We start from the raw sequence: 6,723 nt of genomic DNA on the forward strand, positions 1-6,723 counted from the left end.
TTGTCGAAGGCATGGCTCTAGGGAGAAGCCAGCTACTCATCTATGGAAGGATTGTGCAATCATGAAAGACTTTAAGAATTCTAATGCTTTTAATGGCAACCATGGCCCGGGCGGCGGCCTAGGCGCTGGCGGTTTTCATGGCCCGGGCGGCGGCTCAAGTTCTAATCCACAGAACAGTCAAGGGGGCTTTAATCAGCAGTCTGGCCAGGGTCATCAACAGCAACAGGGGGGTTATCAGACCAATCCAAAGCAGCTTAACGGTGGACAGTATCATGTATTTACCACCAGTCTGTGTAAGCGAGATCAGAAGCTTCATAAGAGGGCTGTGAATGCTGTTGAGCCGGCGGTTCCACGCTATTTAAGATGGTCTGAGCAGCCTATTGTGTGGAGTAGGGAGAATCACCCTCCCCGGGTTGATAACCCGGGTCATTTGGCCCTGGTGGTGGCTCCTCAGGTGGGAGGATATAAGTTCACTAAGGTGCTCATGGATGGAGGCAGCAGCATCAACATCCTCTATTATGAGACCTTCCGTCGTATGGGGTTGATTGATAAGAACCTCAGCCAGTCCAATACTATTTTCCATGGTGTGGTGCCTGGTAAGTCGGCTTATCCAGTTGGTAAGATCGAGTTGGAAGTGGCCTTTGGAGACGAGTACAACTACAGGGTGGAAAAATTAACCTTTGAGGTGGTCAAGATAAGAAGTCCGTATCATGCCATATTTGGGCGGCCGGCTTACGCCAAGTTCATGGCACGGCCGTGTTACGTGTACTTGCAGCTCAAGATGCCGGGTCACAATGGGACCATTACGGTTCATGGCAGCCAGAAGGTGGCCTTGGAGTATGAGGAAGGTGATGCGGCTTATGCAGAATCTGTCTGTGCAACAGAGGAGTTGAAGTTTTACAAGGATAATGTTGACCCAACAGATATGACCTCTCTGAAAAAGCCAACTACAGAGCAGGAGCCGGCAATGAAATTTAAGTCGGGTGATGAGACTAAACTTGTTGATTTCGTTCCAGGTGATTCATCTCAGCAGTTTAGTATCAGTGCCAATCTGGATCCAAAGTAGGAAAGCGCGCTCATCGAGTTCATCCGTGAGAATAGGGACATCTTTGCATGGAAGCCTTCTGACATGCCAGGTGTACCTAGAGAACTCGCTGAGCACACTCTCAATGTTGATCCGAAATTTAAGCCGGTCAGGAAATTCCTTCGGCGGTTTAATGAAGAGAGGCGGAAAGCCATTGGTGAAGAGGTGGCCCGGCTCTTGGCGGCCGGGTTTATTGTTGAAGTCTTTCACCTAGAGTGGTTAGCTAACCCGGTGCTCGTGCTCAAGAAGAACGGCACCTGGCGGATGTGTGTGGATTACACGGACTTAAACAAGGCATGTCCGGCTGATACTTTTGCTCTTCCCCGTATTGATCAAATCATTGATGCTACGGCGGGTTGCGAGCGCTTAAGTTTCTTGGATGCTTATTCTGGATACCATCAGATTAAAATGGCAGTTAAGGACCAGGAGAAGACGGCGTTCATCACTCCCTTTGGAGCCTTCTGCTATGTGTCTATGCCCTTTGGACTCAAGAGTGCACAGGCGACTTATCAGCGTTGCGTGCAGAACTGTCTTCATAACCAGATTGGGCGGAATGTTCATGCCTATGTGGATGATATTGTGGTTAAGTCCAGGGAGAAGGAAACCTTGATAGATGATCTGAGGGAAACCTTTGATAATCTCCGGGTCTACAAGATGATGCTTAACCCGGCCAAGTGTGTTTTTGGTGTTCCTGCAGGCAAGCTCTTGGGTTTCTTGGTTTCTAACAGAGGCATTGAAGCTAACCCGGAGAAGATCAAGGCAATCACCTCTCTGGCTAAGCCGGCGTGTATAAATGACGTCCAGCGCCTGGCGGGTCGTATCGTTGCTTTAAGCCGGTTTATAAGCTGTTTGGGTGAGAAGGCCATGCCATTGTACCAGTTGATGAAGAAAACTGATGACTTTGTCTGGAATGATCCTGCTAATACTGCTTTTGAGGATTTGAAGAGACAGCTGGCGGAGCCCCCAGTCCTTGCTGCTCCGGTTGACAAGGAGCCTTTATTACTGTATGTAGCTGCTAACACATGGGCCGTCAGTGTGGCTGTGGTAGTGGAGCGCAAGGAAGAGGGTAAGGAGCATCCGGTTCAGCGGCCGGTTTATTACGTCAGTGAAGTGCTCATCGAGGCCAAACAGCGGTATCCACATTGGCAGAAGCTTGTTTATGGTGTGTTCATGGCAAGCCGGAAGCTTAAGCATTATTTCCAGGGTCACCCTATCACTGTGGTCAGTTCTGCCCCCCTTGGAGATATCATTCAAAACAGAGAGGCCACAGGGAGAGTGGCTAAGTGGGCTATAGAGCTCGGACCTCATGGTCTGAAATACGTACCACGCACTGCTGTTAAATCTCAAGCCTTGGTGGATTTCATCAACGATTGGACCGAGCTACAAGTGCCCGAAGAAAAGCCGGATAACACATATTGGACTATTCACTTCAATGGGTCCAGGCAATTGGAGGGCTCGGGGGCTGGAGTTGTATTGGCTTCCCCTAAAGGTGACAAGTTCCATTATGTGCTACGGTTGATGTTTCCTTGTACTAACAATGCGGCTGAGTACGAGGCCTTGCTCCATGGTCTTCGGATGGCTAAGGAGATGAGCTTGAGCCGGGTAAGGTGCTTCGGCAACTCAGACTTAGTGGCTCAACAAGTGTCAGGCAAGTGGGATTCCAAGGACCCTCTCATGGAGGCTTATCGCCGTGAAGTTGATGCTATTGCTGGACACTTTCAGGGTTACCAAGTAGAGCACATTGATCGCAGGAAGAACGAGGTGGCTGATGCTTTAAGCCGGCTAGGCTCTCAGCGAAAACCGGTGCCGCCTAATACTTTCCTGGACGTCTTGCATAACCCTTCTGTTAAGTTGCCTACAGAGGAAGACTTGGCTGTCCCTAACCCGGAGGCACAATTGGTGGCGGCTCTCCACGTCATCCCGGACTGGACAGTGCCCTATCTGGCTTACATGACCCGGGGAGATTTACCTGAGGATGAAACTTTGGCCAGACAAATAACCCGGCGGTCTAAGTCAATGGTTGTTATCAATGGTGAGCTGCATCGCCGCAGCATTACGGGGACGTTCCAGCGTTGTGTCTCCCCTGAGGAAGGTCAAGAAATCTTGCGTGAGATTCACGAAGGGGATTGTGGCCATCATGCCGGCTCAAAATCCCTTGTTGCAAAGGCTTTTCGTGATGGTTTTTATTGGCTGACGGCTCATGCTGATGCAGAGGACTTGGTCAGTAAATGTGACGGTTGCCAGAGGTTCTCACGATGGGCTCATGTGCCGGCTCAAGAGCTGCGGATGATACCGATCACTTGGCCATTTGCGGTCCGGGGGCTCGATATGGTTGGGCCTTTTAAAAGGTCCAAGGACAAGAAGACCCACCTCTTGGTGGGAGTTGACAAATTCACAAAGTGGGTTGAAGCAGAGCCAGTTAGCAAGTGTGATGCTGCCACGGCGGTTCAGTTCATGAAAAGGGTGATCTTTCGCTTTGGCTTTCCACACAGCATTATAACTGACAATGGTACCAATCTGTCCAAAGGCGCCATGGAGGAGTTTTGTCAACGAGAGCATATTCGACTTGATGTTTCATCAGTGGCTCACCCTCAATCCAATGGTCAAGCTGAGAGAGCTAATCAGGAGATTCTGAAAGGCATCAAGCCCCGGCTTTTGGTCCCTTTGCAACAGACACCGGGTTGTTGGGTGGAGGAGTTACCCTCCGTGTTATGGAGCATCAATACTACTCCTAACAGGTCTACGGGTTTCACGCCTTTCTTCATGGTTTATGGAGCGGAAGCAGTCCTCCCTAGTGACATCCGTCATGACTCGCCTCGAGTGGCGGCTTATGTTGAGGCGGATAATGAACAGGCGCGCCAAGATGCTCTTGACTTGTTGGACGAACAGCGTGATGTGGCAGCAGCTCGATCAGCGATTTACCAACAAGACCTGCGCCGTTATCAAAGTCGCCGGGTTAAGTCCCGGGTCTTCCAGGAAGGTGATCTGGTGCTCTAGCTCATCCAAGATCAAACAGATGCGCACAAGCTATCCCCGCCTTGGGAAGGACCTTTTGTGGTCAGCAAGAACTTGCACAACGGGTCATATTACCTCATTGACATTCGGGAGCACAAAGATTCACATAAGTCGGAGGAGGAGACCCGTCGGCCGTGGAACATAGCTCAGCTTCGGCCTTATTACACTTGAGCCGCCGGCTCTCGTGATGTACATATTTTTATAAGCCATGTCTATATTATGATAAGCAATAAAGCAGGACCTCTGTCCTTTTTTCTCCTCCAAAGGTAAATGTGTTGTTTCCATTACAAGGTCACATGGTAACTTGGAGGTGGATCCGGCTTATGATCGTATTCGAATCTAGCCGTACGCAATATAATCACTTGGGGGCTTCCTGTTCAAACATAGGTCGTATTCGAACCAAAGAGAACATAGCTGTCGATACTCATTTGATTGGCAAAGTGCCGAGCTCATTGGGGAGTTTTTCTTTGATCATATTTGAATCATAGCTCAACCCCCTTTGGGAACCGACGTGGATCGTCTTCGAATCAGCGTCGTTAAACAACTCTTAAGGTCATTTGGGGGCTTCCTGTTCAAACATGGGTCGTATTCGAACCAAAGAGAACATAGCTGTCGGTACCCTCTTGATCGACATCGCCAAACCCACTGGGGGCTATATGATCGCGCTCGAATCTTAGCTTAACCCCTTTGGGACGGGTCTCTGGTCGTATTCGAACCGGAAGCCCCTAAGTTTTGATTTTCTGATTTACAACAAGTTCTTCTAGTTGTATCAACAGTGTACACGGCGGTTCTTATTCCACCGGCTTAAGTTTGACTCACAGTGCTAGTCGTGCACAATCATCATTATTATCCGGAGTTGAGGTACCAACCTTATTATCCGGGTTATATAATCCGGAAGTGTACTTGAAGGCCGGTAAGTATGTTATTACTGTTATATCAAGGACATAATTGAGGACCAGTCTTTCGTGGCTTAGATTTATATTCCGGGTTATATGTATGAGACTATGATTCTCAGTGCGGTAAGCCGCCTAGAGACTTGTGATTTGTTTTTCTATGCAGGATAGTTAAAGACAACTATTTGAGCTTAAGGAAAATGAATGATCAATTATGGCCCGGAGGAATATAAGGAAGCAACTTCAATGGAATTAAGCATTCAGCACGTGCACGATGGCACGACAAAGTTAGAATGTTGGTCCTATTCTATTACAAGACTCCCCGAGTCCAAAAGGGTGAAGCATTGTTTAACAAGCCGCCTAAGGAGTCAAGATGCTTGCCGGGTCGAAGCTTCCGGCTCATCCCTCTCCGCTCCTCCGGCTGTTCCCAAGACCTGGAAGGTTGACGATTTCTAGTCAATGCCGCTCAAAGCTTCAAATTGAGCTTCCTCGGCAATTAACCCGGCTGGGTCAATTTCCGGGGCAAAAGTGTGCTTACGAGTCGGCGGGACTAAGCTGATGGCTTCATAACGCGGAGTGGGGATCCTCTGATTCTCTGCATCGTAGCCCGACTGGTATTTGGTCAGATCAGTGTCATTCCCAATCAGGGTGGTCACCGGGCGCACGATCTTCACACAGGAAGCAAAGTCCTTTTGGTCGAAAGGGGTGCCGTCTTCCTTCAAGCTGGGGTAACCAAGTGCAATGTCCGCCGGGTCTAGCTTTGGAAGAAAAGCCTTGGCCCGGCTCAGAGCAGCTATGGCTCCGGCTCTTGCAGAGGCCCATCGCAGCTCTTGGACACGCTGAGGAAGAACGGCCAGCCGGCGAAGTACTTCCGCCAGGTGAGTCGGAACCTCATTGGATAGGGCCACCACGGCCAAAGCGCGCTGTGACCCGGTGTAGAGTTGCTCCACCAGGGTGTACACGGCCTTCAGCTTGGTCAGCACGTTCTGATTGAGGTTGGCGCTTCTGGGACCTGTTTAACAAAGTAAGATAAGCTGTTCTCAGTGATGGGAGTTATGAGACATAAAGACTGTAAACTTGTTCAAAGCCTGCAGAAGGACTTACCGAAGATTGCGGCGACCATTTGTGACACATGGCGTTTTAAGCCGGAGAGTTCGGCGGTTCTCTCCGTCAGAGCCTTCTCTGCCTGTTCGGCCCGGCTTACAAGAGCAACCTTTTTTTCGGCCCAAGTTTTCCTCTCAGCTTCAACATTTTTCTTCAGCTTCTCTTGAGCAGCAATGCTGGATTCAAATTTGGCGTTGGCCTTCCGGGTCTCAGTTTCCTGAGTCTTCAGGCGGTTCTTCAGCTCAGAGATATCACCTACAAATTCTTTGCAAGCAGCCTGCACAATTTCCGGGTTATAGTATGAACAATTATTATGCGATTTTAAAGTCCCAAGCACTTTCCAAGCAAAGACACTTGGCACTTGGGGGCTAATGCATATCGAAAGTTTCTATCTACAAATTACCGGTTCCTGGAGGTAAGCCGGAAATTAAGTCTACAACATGTTCTATCATAAGTCGTAGACTTGGGGGCTAGCATAGTAAAGATGATTATGCAGTAAGCAATAGAGTGGTACCTCAGACTTCTGCTGTATCTGCTTCACCATGTCAATCTCCAAGTCCTGGCTGCTGTGCACTTGATTGACATAGCCGGAGATGATCTCTCCAATGCTCAGGTTGGCGTAGTTGG

Source organism: Triticum aestivum, chromosome 2D (assembly GCF_018294505.1).
Source record: "Triticum aestivum cultivar Chinese Spring chromosome 2D, IWGSC CS RefSeq v2.1, whole genome shotgun sequence".
In the NCBI taxonomy this organism is placed as follows: domain Eukaryota; kingdom Viridiplantae; phylum Streptophyta; class Magnoliopsida; order Poales; family Poaceae; genus Triticum; species Triticum aestivum.